Source organism: Haemaphysalis longicornis, unplaced genomic scaffold (assembly GCF_048455015.1).
Source record: "Haemaphysalis longicornis isolate Haplotype H1 unplaced genomic scaffold, Haemaphysalis longicornis Haplotype H1 scaffold_11, whole genome shotgun sequence".
NCBI lineage: Eukaryota > Metazoa > Arthropoda > Arachnida > Ixodida > Ixodidae > Haemaphysalis > Haemaphysalis longicornis.
This window is the reverse complement of record NW_027526214.1, coordinates 65,746,057-65,768,065: the sequence shown is the minus strand read 5'-3', so window position 1 is coordinate 65,768,065 and position 22,009 is coordinate 65,746,057.

Genomic DNA, 22,009 nt, shown 5'->3' with positions numbered 1-22,009 from the left:
ACTCGAAAAAAAGCACTCCGAAGGCCGTTAGCCAACAACTAACAGGCTATGTCTTGGATATGCTACTAAGGCACCGAACAGTGTGTTGAATGACACGGGGTGCGCGAAATATGCAAAATGAGCAACAAGAGTATTCAATATTGATTCACACGAATAATGCCCTCAGAAAAAAATTCTTCTGTAGGGCGTTTAGTATCTTGAGGTTTTTGGAGGAGAACCATAATGATGCGGCGTTTGTCAAACATGAAAGTGTCCTAGAAAAAAAAGCGCTCCGAAGGCCGTTAGCAAACAACTAACACGCTACTGAGGCACCGAACAGTGTGTTGAATGACACGGGGTTCGCGAAATATGCAATATGAGCAACAAGAGTATTCAATATTGATTCACACGAATAATGCCCTCAGAAAAAAATTCTTCTGTAGGGCGTTTAGTAGCTTGAGGTTTTTGGAGGAGAACCATAATGATTCGGCGTTTGTCAAACATGAAAGTATCCTAGAAAAAAAAGCGCTCCGAAGGCCGTTAGCAAACAACTATCACGCTACTGAGGCACCGAACAGTGTGTTGAATGACACGGGGTGCGCGAATTATGCAAAATGAGCAACAAGAGTATTCAATATTGATTCACAATAATGATGCCCTCAGAAAAAAAAAATTCTTCTGTAAGGCGTTTAGTAGCTTGAGGTTTTTGGAGGAGAACCATATTGATGCGGCGTTTGTCAAACGTGAGTGTACTCGAAAAAAGCGCTCCGTAAGCCGTTAGCCAACAACCAACAGGCTTTTTCTTGGATCAGGCTACTGAGGCACCGAACAGTGTTGATTGACACGGGGTGCGGGGAATATGCGAAATGAGCAACAAGAGTATTCAAAGTTGATTCACACAAATATTTCCCTCAGAAAAAAATTTCTTCTGTAGGGCGTTTAGTAGCTTGAGGTTTTTGGAGGAGAACCATAATGATGCGGCGTTTGTATTACGTAAGTGTCTTCGAAAAAAAGCGCTCCGAAGGCCGTTAGCCAACAACTAACAGGCTATTCCTTGGATCACGCTACTGAGGCACCGAACAGTGTGTTGAATGATACGGGGTGCGCGAAATATGCGAAATGAGCAACAAGAGTATTCAAAGTTGATTCGCACAATTAATTCCCTCAGAAAAAAACATTCTTCTGTATGGTGTTTAGTAGCCTGAGGTGTTTGGAGAAGAACCATATTGATGCGGCGTTTGTCAAACGTGAGTGTACTCGAAAAAAGCGCTCCGTAAGCCGTTAGCCAACAACCAACAGGCTTTTTCTTGGATCAGGCTACTGAGGCACCGAACAGTGTTGATTGACACGGGGTGCGGGGAATATGCGAAATGAGCAACAAGAGTATTCAAAGTTGATTCACACAAATATTTCCCTCAGAAAAAAATTTCTTCTGTAGGGCGTTTAGTAGCTTGAGGTTTTTGGAGGAGAACCATAATGATGCGGCGTTTGTATTACGTAAGTGTCTTCGAAAAAAAGCGCTCCGAAGGCCGTTAGCCAACAACTAACAGGCTATTCCTTGGATCACGCTACTGAGGCACCGAACAGTGTGTTGAATGATACGGGGTGCGCGAAATATGCGAAATGAGCAACAAGAGTATTCAAAGTTGATTCGCACAAATAATTCCCTCAGAAAAAAACATTCTGCTGTATTGTGTTTAGTAGCTTGAGGTGTTTGGAGAGGAACCATATTGATGCGGCGTTTGTCAATAACGTAAGTGTACTCGAAAAAAAGCGCTCCGAAGGCCGCTAGCCAACAACTAACAGGCTATGTCTTGGATCAGGCTACTGAGGCACCGAACAGTGTGTTGAATGACACGGGGTGCGCGAAATATGCAAAATGAGCAACAAGAGTATTCAATGTTGATTCACAGAAATAATGCCCTCAGAAAAAAAATTCTTCTGTAGGGCATTTAGTAGCTTCAGGTTTTTGCAGGAGAACCATATAGAGGCGTTTGTAAAACACGTAAGTGTCCTAGAAAAAAAAAACGCTCTCCGAAGGCCGTTACCCAACAAATAACAGTCTATTTCTTGGATCACGCTACTGAGGCACCGAACAGTGTGTTGAATGACACGGGGTGCGCGAAATATGCGGAATGAGCAACAAGAGTATTCAATATTGATTAACACAAATATTGCCCTCAGAAGAAAAAAATTCTTCTGCAGGGAGTTTAGTAGCTTGAGGTTTTTGGAAGAGAACCATAATGATGCGGCGTTTGTCAATAACGTAAGTGTCCTAGAAAAAAAAAAAAGCGCCCCGAAGGCCGCAAGCCAACAACTAACAGGCTATTTCTTGGATCACGCTATGGGGACACCGAACAGTGTTGATTGACACGGGGTGCGGGGAATATGCGAAATGAGCAACAAGAGTAATCAATGTTCAATCACACAAATAATGCCCACAGAAAAAAATTCTTCTGTAGGGCGTTTAGTTGCTTAAGGTTTTTGGAGGAGTACCATAATGATGCGGCGTTTGTATAACGTAAGTGTCCTCGAAAAAAAGCGCTCCGAAGGCCGTTAGCCAACAACTAACAGGCTATTTCTTGGATCACGCTACTGAGGCACCGAACAGTGTGTTGAATGACACGGGGTGCGCGAAATATGCGGAATGAGCAACAAGAGTATTCAATATTGATTAACACAAATAATGCCCTCAGAAGAAAAAAATTCTACTGCAGGGAGTTTAGTAGCTTGAGGTTTTTGGAAGAGAACCATAATGATGCGGCGTTTGTCAATAACGTAAGTGTCCTAGAAAAAAAGCGCTCCGAAGACCGTTAGCCAACAACTAACAGGCTATTTCTTCGATCACGCTATGGAGGCACCGAACAGTGTTGATTGACACGGGGTGCGCGAAATATGCGGAATGAGCAACAAGAGTATTCAATATTGATTAACACAAATAATGCCCTCAGAAGAAAAAAATTCTTCTGCAGGGAGTTTAGTAGCTTGAGGTTTTTGGAAGAGAACCATAATGATGCGGCGTTTGTCAATAACGTAAGTGTCCTCGAAAAAAAGCTTTCCGAAGGCCGTTAGCCAACAACTAACAGGCTATTTCTTCGATCACGCTATGGAGGCACCGAACAGTGTTGATTGACACGGGGTGCGCGAAATATGCGGAATGAGCAACAAGAGTATTCAATATTGATTAACACAAATAATGCCCTCAGAAGAAAAAAATTCTTCCGTAGGGCATTTAGTAGCTTCAGGTTTTTGCAAGAGAACCATAATGATGCGGCGTTTGTCAAACACGTAAGTGTCCTAGAAAAAAAACGCTCTCCGAAGGCCGTTAGCCAACAAATAACAGTCTATTTCTTGGATCACGCTACTGAGGCACCGAACAGTCTGTTGAATGACACGGGGTGCGCGAAATATGCGGAATGAGCAACAAGAGTATTCAATATTGATTAACACAAATAATGCCCTCAGAAGAAAAAAATTCTTCTGCAGGGAGTTTAGTAGCTTGAGGTTTTTGGAAGAGAACCATAATGATGCGGCGTTTGTCAATAACGTAAGTGTCCTAGAAAAAAAGCGCTCCGAAGACCGTTAGCCAACAACTAACAGGCAATTTCTTCGATCACGCTATGGAGGCACCGAACAGTGTTGATTGACACGGGGTGCGCGAAATATGCGGAATGAGCAACAAGAGTATTCAATATTGATTAACACAAATAATGCCCTCAGAAGAAAAAAATTATTCTGCAGGGAGTTTAGTAGCTTGAGGTTTTTGGAAGAGAACCATAATGATGCGGCGTTTGTCAATAACGTAAGTGTCCTCGAAAAAAAGCGCTCCGAAGACCGTTAGCCAACAACTAACAGGCTATTTCTTCGATCACGCTATGGAGGCACCGAACAGTGTTGATTGACACGGGGTGCACGAAATATGCGGAATGAGCAACAAGAGTATTCAATATTGATTAACACAAATATGCCCGCAGAAGAAAAAAATTATTCTGCAGGGAGTTTAGTAGCTTGAGGTTTTTGGAAGAGAACCATAATGATGCGGCGTTTGTCAATAACGCAAGTGTCCTAGAAAAAAAAAGCGCTCCGAAGGCCGCTAGCCAACAACTAACAGGCTATTTCTTGGATCATGCTATGGAGGCACCGAACAGTGTTGATTGACACGGGGTGCGGGGACTATGCGAAATGAGCAACAAGAGTAATCAATGTTGATTGACACAAATAATGCCCACCGAGAAACATTCTTCTGTAGGGCGTTTAGTTGCTTAAGGTTTTTGAGGAGTACCATATGATGCGGGGTTTGTCAAACACGTAAGTGTCCTAGAAAAAAAAAACGCTCTCCGAAGGCCGTTAGCCAACAACTAACAGTCTATTTCTTGGATCACGCTACTGAGGCACCGAACAGTATGTTGAATGACACGGGGTGCGCGAAATATGTGAAATGAGCAACAAGAGTATTCAAAGTTGATTCACACAAATAATTCTCCAGAAAAAAACATTCTTCTGTATTGCGTTTATAGCTTGAGGTTTTTGAGGAGAACCATATTGATGCGGCGTTTGTCAATAACGTAAGTGTACTCGAAAAAAAGCGCTCCGAAGGCCGCTAGCCAACAACTAACAGGCTATGTCTTGGATCAGGCTACTGAGGCACCGAACAGTGTGTTGAATGACACGGGGTGCGCGAAATATGCAAAATGAGCAACAAGAGTATTCAATGTTGATTCACAGAAATAATGCCCTCAGAAAAAAAATTCTTCTGTAGGGCATTTGGTAGCTTCAGGTTTTTGCAGGAGAACCATAATGATGCGGCGTTTGTCAAACACGTAAGTGTCCTAGAAAAAAAACGCTCTCCGAAGGCCGTTAGCCAACAAATAACAGTCTATTTCTTGGATCACGCTACTGAGGCACCGAACAGTGTGCTGAATGACACGGGGTGCGCGAAATATGCGGAATGAGCAACAAGAGTATTCAATATTGATTAACACAAATAATGCCCTCAGAAGAAAAAAATTCTTCTGCAGGGAGTTTAGTAGATTGAGGTTTTTGGAAGAGAACCATAATGATGCGGCGTTTGTCAATAACGTAAGTGTCCTGGAAAAAAAAAGCGCTCCGAAGGCCGCTAGCCAACAACTAACAGGCTATTTCTTGGATCACGCTATGGAGGCACCGGAAAGTGTTGATTGACACGTGGTGCGGGGAATATGCGAAATGAGCAACAAGAGTAATCAATGTTGATTCACACAAATAATGCCCACAGAAAAAAATTCTTCTGTAGGACGTTTTAGTTGCTTAAGGTTTTTGCAGGAGAACCATAATGATGCGGCGTTTGTCAAACACGTAAGTGTCCTAGAAAAAAAACGCTCTCCGAAGGCCGTTAGCCAACAAATAACAGTCTATTACTTGGATCACGCTACTGAGGCACCGAACAGTGTGTTGAATGACACGAGTGCGCGAAATTAGCGGAATGAGCAACAAGAGTATTCAATATTGATTAACACAAATAATGCCCTCAGAAGAAAAAATTCTTCCGCGGGGAGTTTAGTAGCTTGAGGTTTTTGGAAGAGAACCACAATGATGCGGCGTTTGTCAATAACGTAAGTGTCCTAGACAAAAAAAAAAAGCTCTCCGAAGGCCGCTAGCCAACAACTAACAGGCTATTTCTTGGATCACGCTATGGAGGCACCGAACAGTGTTGATTGACACGGGGTGCGCGAAATATGCGGAATGAGCAACAAGAGTATTCAATATTGATTAACACAAATTATGCCCTCAGAAGAAAAAAATTATTCTGCAGGGAGTTTAGTAGCTTGAGGTTTTTGGAAGAGAACCATAATGATGCGGCGTTTGTATAACGTAAGTGTCCTCGAAAAAAAGCGCTCCGAAGGCCGTTAGCCAACAACTAACAGGCTATTTCTTGGATCACGCTACTGAGGCACCGAACAGTGTGTTGAATGATACGGGGTGCGCGAAATATGCGAAATGAGCAACAAGAGTATTCAAAGTTGATTCACACAAATAATTCCCTCAGAAAAAAACACTCTTCTGTATTGCGTTTAGTAGCTTGAGGTTGTTGGAGGAGAACCATATTGATGCGGCGTTGGTCAATAACGTAAGTGTACTCGAAAAAAAGCGCTCCGAAGGCCGTTAGCCAACAACTAACAGGCTATGTCTTGGTTCAGGCTACTGAGGCACCGAACAGTGTGTTGAATGACACGGGGTGCGCGAAATATGCAAAATGAGCAACAAGAGTATTCAATGTTGATTCACAGAAATAATGCCCTCAGAAAAAAAATTCTTCTGTAGGGCATTTATAGCTTCAGGTTTTTGCAGGAGAACCATAATGATGCGGCGTTTGTCAAACACGTAAGTGTCATAAAAAAAAAGCGCTCCGAAGGCCGTTAGCAAACAACTAACAGGCTATTTCTTGGATCACCCTACTGAGTCACGGAACAGTGTGTTGAATGACACGGGGTGCGCGAAATATGCAAAATGAGCAACAAGAGTATTCAATATTGATTCACACAAATATTGCCCTCAGAAAAAAAAAAATTCTTCTGTAGGGCGTTTAGTAGCTTGAGGTTTTTCGAAGAGAACCATAATGATGCGGCGTTTGTCAAACACGAAAGTGTCCTAGAAAAAAAAGCGCTCCGAAGGACGTTAGCAAACAACTAACACGCTACTGAGGCACCGAACAGTGTGTTGAATGACACGGGGTGCGCGAAATATGCAAAATGACCAACAAGAGTATTCAATATTGATTCACACAAATAATGCCCTGAGAAAAAAATTCTTCTGTAGGGCGACTAGTAGCTTGAGGTTATTGGAGGAGAACCATAACGATGCGGCGTTTGTCAATAGCGTAAGTGTCCTCGAAAAAACGCTCTCCGAAGGCCGTTAGCCAACAACTAACAGGCAATTTCTTCGATCCCGCTACTGAGGCACCGAACAGTGTGTTGAATGACACGGGGTGCGCGAAATATGCGGAATGAGCAACAAGAGTATTCAATATTGATTCACACAAATAATGCCCTCAGAAGAAAAAAATTCTTCTGTAGGGCGTTCAGTAGCTTGAGGTTTTTGGAAGAGAACCATAATGATGCGGCGTTTGTCAATAACGTAAGTGTCCTAGAAAAAAAAAGCGCTCCGAAGGCCGCTAGCCAACAACCAACAGGCTATTTCTTGGATCACGCTACGGAGGCACCGAACAATGTTGATTGACACGGGGTGCGGGGAATATACGAAATGAGCAACAAGAGTAATCAATGTTGATTCACACAAGTAATGCCCACAGAAAAAATTCTTCTGTAGGGCGTTTAGTAGCTTGAGGTTTTTGGAGGAGTACCATAATGATGCGGCGTTTGTATAACGTAAGTGTCCTCGAAAAAAAGCGCTCCGAAGACCGTTACCCAACAACTAACAGGCTATTTCTTCGATCACGTTCTGAGGCACCGAACAGTGTGTTGAATGACACGGGGTGCGCGAAATATGCGAAATGAGCAACAAGAGTATTCAAAGTTGATTCACACAAATAATTTCCTCAGAAAAAAAATTCTTCTGTAGGGCATTTAGTAGCTTGAGGTTTTTGGAGAAGAACCATATTGATGCGGCGTTTGTCAATAACGTGAGTGTACTCGAAAAAAAGCGCTCCGAAGGCCGTTAGCCAACAACTAACAGGCTATGTCTTGGATCAGGCTACTGAGGCACCGAACCGTGTGTTGAATGATACGGGGTGCGCGAAATATGCGAAATGAGCAACAAGAGTATTCAAAGTTGATTCACACAAATAATTCCCTCAGAAAAAAACATTCTTGTGTAGGGCGTTTAGTAGCTTGAGGTTTTTGGAGGAGAACCATATTGATGCGGCGTTTGTCAATAACGAAAGTTTACTCGAAAAAAAGCGCTCCGAAGACCGTTAGCCAACAACTAACAGGCTATTTCTTCGATCACGCTACTGAGGCACCGAACAGTGTGTTGAATGACACGGGGTGCGCGAAATATGCGGAATGAGCAACAAGAGTATTCAATGTTGATTCACAGAAATAATGCCCTCAGAAAAAAATTCTTCTGTAGGGCATTTAGTAGCTTCAGGTTTTTGCAGGAGAACCATAATGATGCGGCGTTTGTCAAACACGTAAGTGTCCTAGAAAAAAAACGCTCTCCGAAGGCCGTTAGCCAACAAATAACAGTCTATTACTTGGATCACGCTACTGAGGCACCGAACAGTGTGTTGAATGACACGAGTGCGCGAAATTAGCGGAATGAGCAACAAGAGTATTCAATATTGATTAACACAAATAATGCCCTCAGAAGAAAAAATTCTTCCGCGGGGAGTTTAGTAGCTTGAGGTTTTTGGAAGAGAACCACAATGATGCGGCGTTTGTCAATAACGTAAGTGTCCTAGACAAAAAAAAAAGCTCTCCGAAGGCCGCTAGCCAACAACTAACAGGCTATTTCTTGGATCACGCTATGGAGGCACCGAACAGTGTTGATTGACACGGGGTGCGCGAAATATGCGGAATGAGCAACAAGAGTATTCAATATTGATTAACACAAATTATGCCCTCAGAAGAAAAAAATTATTCTGCAGGGAGTTTAGTAGCTTGAGGTTTTTGGAAGAGAACCATAATGATGCGGCGTTTGTATAACGTAAGTGTCCTCGAAAAAAAGCGCTCCGAAGGCCGTTAGCCAACAACTAACAGGCTATTTCTTGGATCACGCTACTGAGGCACCGAACAGTGTGTTGAATGATACGGGGTGCGCGAAATATGCGAAATGAGCAACAAGAGTATTCAAAGTTGATTCACACAAATAATTCCCTCAGAAAAAAACACTCTTCTGTATTGCGTTTAGTAGCTTGAGGTTGTTGGAGGAGAACCATATTGATGCGGCGTTTGTCAATAACGTAAGTGTACTCGAAAAAAAGCGCTCCGAAGGCCGTTAGCCAACAACTAACAGGCTATGTCTTGGTTCAGGCTACTGAGGCACCGAACAGTGTGTTAAATGACACGGGGTGCGCGAAATATGCAAAATGAGCAACAAGAGCATTCAATGTTGATTCACAGAAATAATGCCCTCAGAAAAAAAATTCTTCTGTAGGGCATTTATAGCTTCAGGTTTTTGCAGGAGAACCATAATGATGCGGCGTTTGTCAAACACGTAAGTGTCCTAGAAAAAAAAACGCTCTCCGAAGACCGTTAGCCAACAAATAACAGTCTATTACTTGGATCACGCTACTGAGGCACCGAACAGTGTGTTGAATGACACGAGTGCGCGAAATTAGCGGAATGAGCAACAAGAGTATTCAATATTGATTAACACAAATAATGCCCTCAGAAGAAAAAATTCTTCCGCGGGGAGTTTAGTAGCTTGAGGTTTTTGGAAGAGAACCACAATGATGCGGCGTTTGTCAATAACGTAAGTGTCCTAGACAAAAAAAAAAGCTCTCCGAAGGCCGCTAGCCAACAACTAAGAGGCTATTTCTTGGACCACGCTATGGAGGCACCGAACAGTGTTGATTGACACGGGGTGCGCGAAATATGCGGAATGAGCAACAAGAGTATTCAATATTGATTAACACAAATTATGCCCTCAGAAGAAAAAAATTATTCTGCAGGGAGTTTAGTAGCTTGAGGTTTTTGGAAGAGAACCATAATGATGCGGCGTTTGTATAACGTAAGTGTCCTCGAAAAAAAGCGCTCCGAAGGCCGTTAGCCAACAACTAACAGGCTATTTCTTGGATCACGCTACTGAGGCACCGAACAGTGTGTTGAATGATACGGGGTGCGCGAAATATGCGAAATGAGCAACAAGAGTATTCAAAGTTGATTCACACAAATAATTCCCTCAGAAAAAAACACTCTTCTGTATTGCGTTTAGTAGCTTGAGGTTGTTGGAGGAGAACCATATTGATGCGGCGTTTGTCAATAACGTAAGTGTACTCGAAAAAAAGCGCTCCGAAGGCCGTTAGCCAACAACTAACAGGCTATGTCTTGGTTCAGGCTACTGAGGCACCGAACAGTGTGTTGAATGACACGGGGTGCGCGAAATATGCAAAATGAGCAACAAGAGTATTCAATGTTGATTCACAGAAATAATGCCCTCAGAAAAAAAAAAATTCTTCTGTAGGGCATTTATAGCTTCAGGTTTTTGCAGGAGAACCATAATGATGCGGCGTTTGTCAAACACGTAAGTGTACTAAAAAAAAGCGCTCCGAAGGCCGTTAGCAAACAACTAACAGGCTATTTCTTTGATCACCCTACTGAGTCACGGAACAGTGTGTTGAATGACACGGGGGGCACGAAATATGCAAAATGAGCAACAAGAGTATTCAATATTGATTCACACAAATATTGCCCTCAGAAAAAAAATTCTTCTGTAGGGCGTTTAGTAGCTTGAGGTTTTTCGAGAACCATAATGATGCAGCGTTTGTCAAACACGAAAGTGTCCTAGAAAAAAAAGCGCTCCGAAGGACGTTAGCAAACAACTAACACGCTAGTGAGGCACTGAACAGTGTGTTGAATGACACGGGGTGCGCGAAATATGCAAAATGAGCAACAAGAGTATTCAATATTGATTCACACAAATAATGCCCTCAGAAAAAAAAATTCTTCTGTAGGGCGTTTAGTAGCTTGAGGTTTTTGGAGGAGAACCATAGTGATGCGGCGTTTGTCAATAGCGTAAGTGTCCTCGAAAAAACGCTCTCCGAAGGCCGTTAGCCAACAACTAACAGGCATTTTCTTCGATCATGCTACTGAGGCACCGAACAGTGTGTTGAATGACACGGGGTGCGCGAAATATGCGGAATGAGCAACAAGAGTATTCAATATTGATTCACACAAATAATGCCCTCAGAAGAAAAAAATTCTTCTGTAGGGCGTTTAGTAGCTTGAGGTTTTTGGAAGAGAACCATAATGATGCGGCGTTTGTCAATAACGTAAGTGTCCTCGAAAAAAAAGCGCTCCGAAGGCCGCTAGCCAACAACCAACAGGCTATTTCTTGGGTCACGCTACGGAGGCACCGAACAGTGTTGATTGACACGGGGTGCGGGGAATATACGAAATGAGCAACAAGAGTAATCAATGTTGATTCACACAAATATGCCCACAGAAAAAAAAATCTTCTGTAGGGCGTTTAGTAGCTTGAGGTTTTTGGAGGAGTACAATAATGATGCGGCGTTTGTATAACGTAAGTGTCCTCGAAAAAAAGCGCTCCGAAGACCGTTACCCAACAACTAACAGGCTATTTCTTCGATCACGCTACTGAGGCACCGAACAGTGTGTTGAATGACACGGGGTGCGCGAAATATGCGAAATGAGCAACAAGAGTATTCAAAGTTGATTCACACAAATAATTTCCTCAGAAAAAAAATTCTTCTGTAGGGCGTTTAGTAGCTTGAGGTTTTTGGAGAAGAACCATATTGATGCGGCGTTTGTCAATAACGTGAGTGTACTCGAAAAAAAGCGCTCCGTAAGCCGTTAGCCAACAACCAACAGGCTTTTTCTTGGATCAGGCTACTGAGGCACCGAACAGTGTTTAATGACACGGGGTGAGCGAAATATGCAAAATGAGCAACAAGAGTATTCAATGTTGATTCACACAAATAATGCCATCAGAAAAAAATTATTCTGTAGGGCTTTTAGTAGCTTCAGGTTTTTGCAGGAGAACCATAATGATGCGGCGTTTGTATAACGTAAGTGTCCTAAAAAAAAAGCGCTCCGAAGACCGTTAGCCAAGAACTAACAGTCTATTTCTTCGATCACGCTACTGAGGCACCGAACAGTGTGTTGAATGACACGGGGTGCGCGAAATATGCGAAATGAGCAACAAGAGTATTCAAAGTTGATTCACACAAATAATTTCCTCAGAAAAAAAATTCTTCTGTAGGGCGTTTAGTAGCTTGAGGTTTTTGGAGGAGAACCATATTGATGCGGCGTTTGTCAATAACGTGAGTGTACTCGAAAAAAAGCGCTCCGAAGGCCGTTAGCCAACAACTAACAGGCTATGTCTTGGATCAGGCTACTGAGGCACCGAACCGTGTGTTGAATGATACGGGGTGCACGAAATATGCGAAATGAGCAACAAGAGTATTCAAAGTTGATTCACACAAATAATTCTCTCAGAAAAAAACATTCTTGTGTAGGGCGTTTAGTAGCTTGAAGTTTTTGGAGGAGAACCATATTGATGCGGCGTTTGTCAATAACGAAAGTTTACTCGAAAAAAAGCGCTCCGAAGATTGTTAGCCAACAACTAACAGGCTATTTCTTCGATCACGCTACTGAGGCACCGAACAGTGTTTAATGACACGGGGTGAGCGAAATATGCAAAATGAGCAACAAGAGTATTCAATGTTGATTCACACAAATAATGCCATCAGAAAAAAATTCTTCTGTAGGGCGTTTAGTAGCTTCAGGTTTTTGCAGGAGAACCATAATGATGCGGCGTTTGTATAACGTAAGTGTCCTCGAAAAAAAAGCGCTCCGAAGACCGTTAGGCAAGAACTAACAGTCTATTTCTTCGATCACGCTACTGAGGCACCGAACAGTGTGTTGAATGACACGGGGTGCGCGAAATATGCGAAATGAGCAACAAGAGTATTCAAAGTTGATTCACACAAATAATTTCCTCAGAAAAAAAATTCTTCTGTAGGGCGTTTAGTAGCTTGAGGCTTTTGGAGGAGAACCATATTGATGCGGCGTTTGTCAATAACGTGAGTGTACTCGAAAAAAAGCGCTCCGAAGGCCGTTAGCCAACAACTAACAGGCTATGTCTTGGATCAGGCTACTGAGGCACCGAACCGTGTGTTGAATGATACGGGGTGCGCGAAATATGCGAAATGAGCAACAAGAGTGTTCAAAGTTGATTCACACAAATAATTTCCTCAGAAAAAAAATTCTTCTGTAGGGCGTTTAGTAGCTTGAGGTTTTTGGAGGAGAACCATATTGATGCGGCGTTTGTCAATAACGAAAGTTTACTCGAAAAAAAGCGCTCCGAAGGCCGTTAGCCAACAACTAACAGGCTATGTCTTGGATCAGGCTACTGAGGCACCGAACAGTGTGTTGAATGATACGGGGTGCGCGAAATATGCAAAATGAGCAACAAGAGTATTCAAAGTTGATTCACACAAATAATTCCCTCAGAAAAAAACATTCTTCTGTAGGGCGTTTAGTAGCTTGAGGTTTTTGGAGGAGAACCATATTGATGCGGCGTTTGTCAATAACGAAAGTTTACTCGAAAAAAAGCGCTCCGAAGACCGTTAGCCAACAACTAACAGGCTATTTCTTCGATCACGCTACTGAGGCACCGAACAGTGTGTTGAATGACACGGGGTGCGCGAAATATGCGAAATGAGCAACACGAGTATTCAAAGTTGATTCACACAAATAATTCCCTCAGAAAAAAACATTCTTCTGTAGGGCGTTTAGTAGCTTGAGGTTTTTGGAGGAGGACCATATTGATGCGGCGTTTGTCAATAACGTGAGTGTACTCGAAAAAAAGCGCTCCGAAGGCCGTTAGCCAACAACTAACAGGCTATGTCTTGGTTCAGGCTACTGAGGCACCGAACAGTGTGTTGAATGACACGGGGTGCGCGAAATATGCAAAATGAGCAACAAGAGTATTCAATGTTGATTCACAGAAATAATTTCCTCAGAAAAAAAATTCTTCTGTAGGGCGTTTAGTAGCTTGAGGTTTTTGGAGGAGAACCATATTGATGCGTCGTTTGTCAATAACGAAAGTTTACTCGAAAAAAAGCGCTCCGAAGGCCGTTAGCCAACAACTAACAGGGTATGTCTTGGTTCAGGCTACTGAGGCACCGAACAGTGTGTTGAATGACACGGGGTGCGCGAAATATGCAAAATGAGCAACAAGAGTATTCAATGTTGATTCACAGAAATAATTTCCTCAGAAAAAAAATTCTTCTGTAGGGCGTTTAGTAGCTTGAGGTTTTTGGAGGAGAACCATATTGATGCGGCGTTTGTCAATAACGAAAGTTTACTCGAAAAAAAGCGCTCCGAAGACCGTTAGCCAACAACTAACAGGCTATTTCTTCGATCACGCTACTGAGGCACCGAACAGTGTGTTGAATGACACGGGGTGCACGAAATATACGAAATGAGCAACAAGAGTATTCAAAGTTGATTCACACAAATAATTTCCTCAGAAAAAAAATTCTTCTGTAGGGCGTTTAGTAGCTTGACGTTTTTGGAGGAGAACCATATTGATGCGGCGTTTGTCAATAACGAAAGTTTACTCGAAAAAAAGCGCTCCGAAGACCGTTAGCCAACAACTAACAGGCTATTTCTTCGATCACGCTACTGAGGCACCGAACAGTGTGTTGAATGACACGGGGTGCGCGAAATATGCGAAATGAGCAACACGAGTATTCAAAGTTGATTCACACAAATAATTCCCTCAGAAAAAAACATTCTTCTGTAGGGCGTTTAGTAGCTTGAGGTTTTTGGAGGAGGACCATATTGATGCGGCGTTTGTCAATAACGTGAGTGTACTCGAAAAAAAGCGCTCCGAAGGCCGTTAGCCAACAACTAACAGGCTATATCTTGGATCAGGCTACTGAGGCACCGAACCGTGTGTTGAATGACACGGGGTGCGCGAAATATGCGAAATGAGCAACAAGAGTATTCAAAGTTGATTCACACAAATAATTTCCTCAGAAAAAAAATTCTTCTGTAGGGCGTTTAGTAGCTTGAGGTTTTTGGAGGAGAACCATATTGATGCGGCGTTTGTCAATAACGAAAGTTTACTCGAAAAAAAGCGCTCCGAAGGCCGTTAGCCAACAACTAACAGGCTATGTCTTGGATCAGGCTACTGAGGCACTGAACAGTGTGTTGAATGATACGGGGTGCGCGAAATATGCAAAATGAGCAACAAGAGTATTCAAAGTTGATTCACACAAATAATTCCCTCAGAAAAAAACATTCTTCTGTAGGGCGTTTAGTAGCTTGAGGTTTTTGGAGGAGAACCATATTGATGCGGCGTTTGTCAATAACGTAAGTTTACTCGAAAAAAAGCGCTCCGAAGGCCGTTAGCCAACAACTAACAGGCTATGTCTTGGATCAGGCTACTGAGGCACCGAAAACTCTGCTGAATGAGAGGGTGTGCGTGGAATATGCGAAATTAGCAACAACAGTAATCAACGTGGATTGACAGAAATACTGCCAACAGAAAAAAAATTGCTTTAAGCCGTTTAGCAGCTTCAGGTTTTGGAGGAGAACCATAATGATGATGCGTTTGTCGATAACGTCAGTTTCCTCGAAAGAAGCGCTCCGCGGGACGTTAGCCAACAACTGCCAGGCTTTTTCTTGGATAACGCTACGGATGCACCGAACAGTCTGTTGAATGACGCGGGATGCGTGGAATATGTGAAATGAGCAACAAGAGCATTCAATTTTGATTGACGCAAAAAGTGCCCACAGAAAAAATTCTGCTGTAGGGTGTTTAGTAGCTTGGGGTTTTCGAAAGAGAACCATATTGATGCGGCGTTTGTCGATAACGTCCGTTTAGTAGCTTCAGGTTTTCGGAGGAGAACCATAATGATGATGCGTTTGTCGATAACGTCAGTTTCCTCGAAAGAAGCGTTCCGAAGGCCGTTAGCCAACAACTACCAGGCTTTTTCTTGGATAATGCTACGGAAGCACCGAACAGTCTGTTGAATGACGCGGGATGCGTGGAATATGTGAAATGAGCAACAAGAGCATTGAATTTTGATTGACGCAAAAATTGCCCACAGAAAAAAATTCTGCTGTAGGGCGTTTAGTAGCTTGGGGTTTTCGGAGGAGAACCATATTGATGCGGCGTTTGTCGATAACGTAAGTGTCCTCGAAAGAAGCGCTCCGAATGCGTTAGCCAACACCTACGAGGCTGTTTATTGAATCACGCTACGGAGGCACCGAACAGTGTGTTGAATGACACGGGATGCGCGGAATATGCGAAAGTAGCAACAAGAGTAATCAACGTGGATTGACACAAATATTGCAGACCGAAAAAAAAATCTGCTTTGGGCCGTTTAGTAGCTTGAAGTGTTTGGAGGAGAACCATAATGATGCGGCGTTTGTCAATAACGTCAGTTTCCTCGAAAGAAGCGCTCCGAAGGCCCTTAGCCAACAACTACCAGACTATTTCTTTGATCACGCTATGGAGGCACCGAACAGTGTGTTGAATGACGCGGGGTGCGCGGGATATGCAAATTGGTCATAAGAGTAATCAATGATCATTGACACAAATATTGCCCACGGATATAATGAAATTTCTGCTGTATGGCATATAGGTAGCTTGAGGGTTTTGGAGGAAAGCCATGATGATGCGGCGCTTGTCGATAACGTTTGTCGAAAAAGCGCTCCGAAGGCCGTTAGCCAACAACTAGCAGGCTATTTCTTGGATCACGCTATGGAGCACCGAACCGTGTGTTGAATGACACGGGGTGCGCGAAATATGCAAAATTAGTAAGTAACAAGAGCATTCAATGTTGGTTGACACAAATATTGCCCACAGAAAAAAAGTTTCTGCTGTTGGGCGTTTAGTAGCTTTCGGTTTTTGGAGGAGAACCATAATGATGAGGTGTTTGTCGATAAAATAATTGTTCTCGAAAGAAGCGCTCCGAAGGCCGCTAGCCAACAAGTACCAGGTTATTTCTCGGATCACGTAAGCCCGAAGAGTCTGTTGAATGACGCGCCGTGCGCGGAATATGTGACAGGAGCAAGAAAGTATTAAAAAACCATAAGAGCTTCGCTTTATGACAAGGGTGACACACTTTTGCGGAGCGGAAGAATTGAGAAGTTCGCGGAGCTGTTCGAATAATTCTCTAAAGTGATGAAACCGATGTCAAGCCTAATCATGAACAAGGTGAACGCTAGTTGTTGCTACACAGGACGCAGCCGGCAAACACATTTCAAATAAATATATCCATAATAATTAGGCGGCGTGAGCAAGAAAATTCGTAAACAATTTAGTTCTGGGAGGATCACGAACAACGGCTCACATTAGATTATTGGAGCTCGGGATGTAGACGCCTAAGGGGTTTTTTTGCTCCACTAAAATATAAATCACCCCTTTACTAAGTTCATCTCTACAGCCCTTGCCTATTTATTTACTGCTCATACCGCGTAATCGGAAGAGACAGCTACTTAAAAAAGAGTGTTTAGCGTCCTTATCCGCTGTTCAAAAAAATAGAATCTAGCTAGTGCATGGTAATGCAATTTGAACTGCTTCGTTCCCGGATACCTATGTACTCTACAAACGTGATAAGGCGATGTTCTTAAAAAAGCAATACCTACATGCTTATGTTCTTCGCGAACAACCACCGCGTCCGCTTGTATGTGCGTATTCGGTCATCTTGTCCTGCCTCTTTGCGAATCTGAGACGCTGTGCACAATAGGGTAAACCAACTAATATTTCTTGAAAAAAAAATACAAAAACACAAAAAAGAGCCACAAGCAACTTCTGCGATCGTAACGTGCTCAATGGTAACATATTTTTTTAAAACCACGGGCGTGATGGTAATTTTTTTCTCTGGCGGTCAGCTGTTCTAGGTGTAGAATGCTGCCTGGTCTGGAAGCAACAACCTGCCCGCATGACTGAGAGAGTACACTTGACTGGTGCAACCGGGCCAAGGAGGCCGGTTTGGCACATACACTATTCTGTCAACACAGAAGGATCTGGCCGCCCAAGTACAGTAGTTACATGCCAGCTCCAAAGAATAACCACACCAACCATCGGCCCTCGGTCACCAGACGGTGGGGAGCCTGTGACCACAGCTAATGCAGCAACCCACACAGCCGAGGTTCGATGAAGTTTGGAATTCGCACAGGCCGCCTCTGGAAGTTGAAGTTGGTGATGTTTAATGGCCGGAATATGTATATTGAGATACGGTTAGCATCACTATTTGAGGAACTCTCAGGAAAAAAGTGGATATATAAGGCAAGTACGGTTAGAAGAACAAGATAACGCGTCATGCAATTGATTAGCCGTTGTATCCTGTGCTACTGATGACCTAAAGATAAGAAAGAGCACGGCATGGGATAGTTATTCCACAGAGATATAGCATGAAAAGTTGAATCATTGTTTGGTGTAACGGAAGTGTCGGACTGGCAGATGAACCAGCCCACACAAATGTGTGGGTTAAAAAAAAGTATTTACCTTGTGGGGCCTGTTTTGGTTTCGGGTTCACTGACCAGGGTAGCCACTGCGAATGCTTTCGAGACTTTATTGGTTTCGGTAGTTCACTCGTTTTGCCACCTGGGGGCGAGAATACGCACAATAAATTCGGCGCCCCAGCAGGCGCGATCACGCTAGCCGCCTTCAAGATAAAAACGGGTATTTCTTCTTGCTTTTCTTGAGTTTTCAGAATAACAAGCTTTGGACACGATCTGCAGGAATTAGAAAAACACGATCGGCTCAAAAGTACACCCGTTCACTTCGTGTGCTTTCTATCATCGGCTTGAAAAATGAACCCACACACGCGTGGCCTGGGCTTTCGTTGTTACGACATTTTTGCTGGGTGGTATAGGCTGGCGGGCTCGTGCACTGCTGCTTTACTAATAAGTAATTTTTTCTTTCTTCCTTGGTGTCTCATATAGTCGTGATTTTGTTCCAGCTTGTTGGTAATGTTCTCTTGCTCGTTATACTTGAACTAGTTGTGTGATTACTTGAGATAGTAATATAATTATAATTAAAAATTCTAATAATTTAAACTGCAATATTATTTATTTTCACAAAATCCTATTTATATTATCAGTATTCCTGAAAACAATATAAAACTTATAAAGAATATCTAAAAATGCACTTTTTCTGCGCCTCATGCCTTTTTAAGGTATTCTTACTAAGCGCACCTAATGCGAATAACAGCTCAGGCCACACATATGCGTGCTTTTGTTTTCTGTGTGAAATACTCTGAGCTTTCTATTTTCCCATGTCGAGGCGTCATTAGGAAGGGGTAAATACACAAAACCTAAGTACTTGCGCTCATTTTTTCAAAAATATTTTTTTGGGTAGAAAAGGGTTAAGCTTGCAAGGTAAAGATAGTGCAAGCCTATGCTCTGACAGCCCGTACGGTGACGACGGGGAATATAAGAGAACAACATCATTCATAATTCCGATGGGACACTTCTATGCACGAGTAGAGGAAATGAGAGTAGGAGTAGAAAGGTCAGTTTGAAATAAACTTTGGAATAGGTATTTCCAATAGTTAGGGAGATGCACTGGGTTCATTTGCTGAAAAAAAGGATGTGATGCTAGTAAGGACATTGTTCCGCAAACAACAAAGTAAGACATGTCTATGAAAAAGTCCTAACTGGGGAGCAAACAAATAAATTGCCTTCATTTAAGTTACAACCTAGGTGTTGTGATGCACGTGGAGGTTCTAGAGAACATTCGACGAAGCGATCACTACCGGAAAACTACCTAAAAGCGGAAAACTACCCAAACCCGCGAGACGAAGGATAAAGTCACCCAGCAGAGCCAGCTGTCCTTTTAAATAACTGCTAAGAATAAATTCCCGCCGCTAAACAACAAGAATGACGGCACATTTGCATGCTAAGTAAAAATCTAACCAGGGCAAAAGGAGCACCTGCCGCTCCGTTGGGAGAAGCGGCATGCCGGAAACAGAACAACAAACAGCCCAAAAACAAGAAAACCTATTTTTAAAAGTAAAAACATAAAATTGTCGAGTTCAGTGTAAGAAATCTTATTACCAGAGCTCAGAAAAATACTTATAACAAATAAAGCAACGAAATTTGTCAGTACAGCGTTTTAGTGATTGATAAAAGCTTGAGACAGGCGCAAGATTGAATAAAACAGATAAGCTGTCTTTTGGCATGTCTAGAACGTGCATTGTTCTGTAGAATAAAAGGAAAGTATTTCGCAATACAGACAAATTTTAAAACTGACAGAAGGATGCTTCACAAGAATACTCGCCAGCGACTTTAGAACAACAGGATGAACTGAAGCTAGAAACATGCCTTGCGACGACCTGTTTGCAAAAAGGGGAAGTCACGAGCTGCACAAGGGCAGGAAAATAGAAAAGGCTGCAAGCGAGGACGGCCTAACCGTTTATTTTTTATAAGAGGATGCAGGTATTTTTTTAAAAGGTAACTTAACTATTCTCAGGATGCTTGTGGCCTTTAAGTACACCCGGCACTTGATAAAACGCGAACGCGATTTTGATTCCCAATAGGAAAGATAAAAAAATATAAAGAAATACAGTCGCATCAGCCTGGGGCCGGTTCTTTCCAAGTTGTTTGCCAAGGTGGTACTTAACCACGTAGGTCACAGCCTGGACATTCGAGAACTCAGAGAACTAGCTGACTTTAGAAAAGGCGAACATACATTCAATCATACCGTGTTATCTCATCAACTAATAGAAAATTATGTGGAGTAAATTGAACTCTTTGCACGACGTTTACAGAGTATGATAAAGCCTTCGATTCAACACCGCAGGGAAGATTTGAAGTGCTAACGAAGCAAAAAATATAAGAGGTCTATCAAGGATTCCTTGAAAATGTAGAAGAAGACTGTAGGGACACGGTCGTCTTTCACAAGCAAATCGAAATGATCCCGAACAAAAAAGGACAGTCCCACGGAAATACCATCTCACCCACGTTGATTACACCATTTCTAGAACGCCTATTCAAGACACGACTTAGAAAACACACGTTGTTAATAGGCGCAAATTTTAAAAGTCATTTCAGTATTGCAGCGACATAGTCTTTGTGAGTGAATCGGTAGGAAAACTGAAATAAAAATTGACCATCCCCAATCCAAGACCTTCGGTGGGGAGAGGGAGTTTAATATAAATACGAATATATGTAAAGTGATTACCAGTATGTATTCTGAAGGCCCCTTCCGGGGCATATTTAACAGATTATTACCTGAAGAATACGAACATACCACCTTCAAAGAATAGCCAGACCCGATCTGAACTACGAGAAAAAATCTGGCGCCGAATAGGAATCATTGGGGAGCACTCGGGAAGCACTCGCAAATATTAAAAGGTAAGCTACCTATAAACCTAAAACAAACGTATTCAACCAACGCGTTCTACACGTTATCCAAATAATAAAATAAAACATACCTCATACTGAACAACAGGGAAGCCAACTTAGCCCGGTCAAAAAGCCGCGGAGCAAATAATAATGGGACGAAATCTCCGGTACAGGATGCACGCATTATTCATTCGGGAGCATAATGGTGTAGGAGATATAGTTAAAATTAGGAAGAAGCAATGTACGTGGACTGGCCATGTTTGGATACGTATTGAAAAAGAGTGGACCACGCGGGTAAACATTATTCGACGAGATTTAGGGGAAATCCGAAATAGTAAGTTTCTGCGGAGTAAAGTTTGTCGTCCACGTATTCCTGGTCAATAAACATCTGTCCTTTTATTCGAGTTGTTGATCAATTCGTTCTCGCGCTACAATCGACTAGCCTCCTGGTTAGCTCAGTTGGTAGAGCGACTGCTCCAGTGCAGCAGTGGTCTCGTGTTCGAGTACTGGACGGGGACGAATTTTTCTTCAACTGCGAAGATTCCGAGGAACCGGTAAGTCTATCTTTTGTAGTGGTATGGCTGCATTCAGGTGGATGCCATACTTTCCTTCCCAGCCGTTTATTGATGCTGCAAACAACCATTGGCGCTTTGTGTAAACTTCTTAGAGCAGAAGCCTCGTGCAAATTTGTGCGTATTCACCAGATTCACGCTTTCAAACGCTACATCAGTGTATTAACAAAATAAATTTATTCATTTCGATTTACTCTTGAAGAGAATCATAACATGGGAACATTTCGAAAAATGACTTCAAGGCAGAAAGGTTTCCCATGTCCATCTTGGACGGCTCTAAAATAATGCAATAAAATATATCAAAAGAAAGCCTGTCGTTGGAGCAAACATGTAATGGGGAAACAATAAAAACGTGAAACGTCTGAGTGAAGTGGGAAACCATGTGGTTTGCAGTAATTTTGTTATTCATTATTTAGCTAGATTTAGCGTTTTAGCTATGGCAATTTGCATCTGTAAATGCAAAGACTG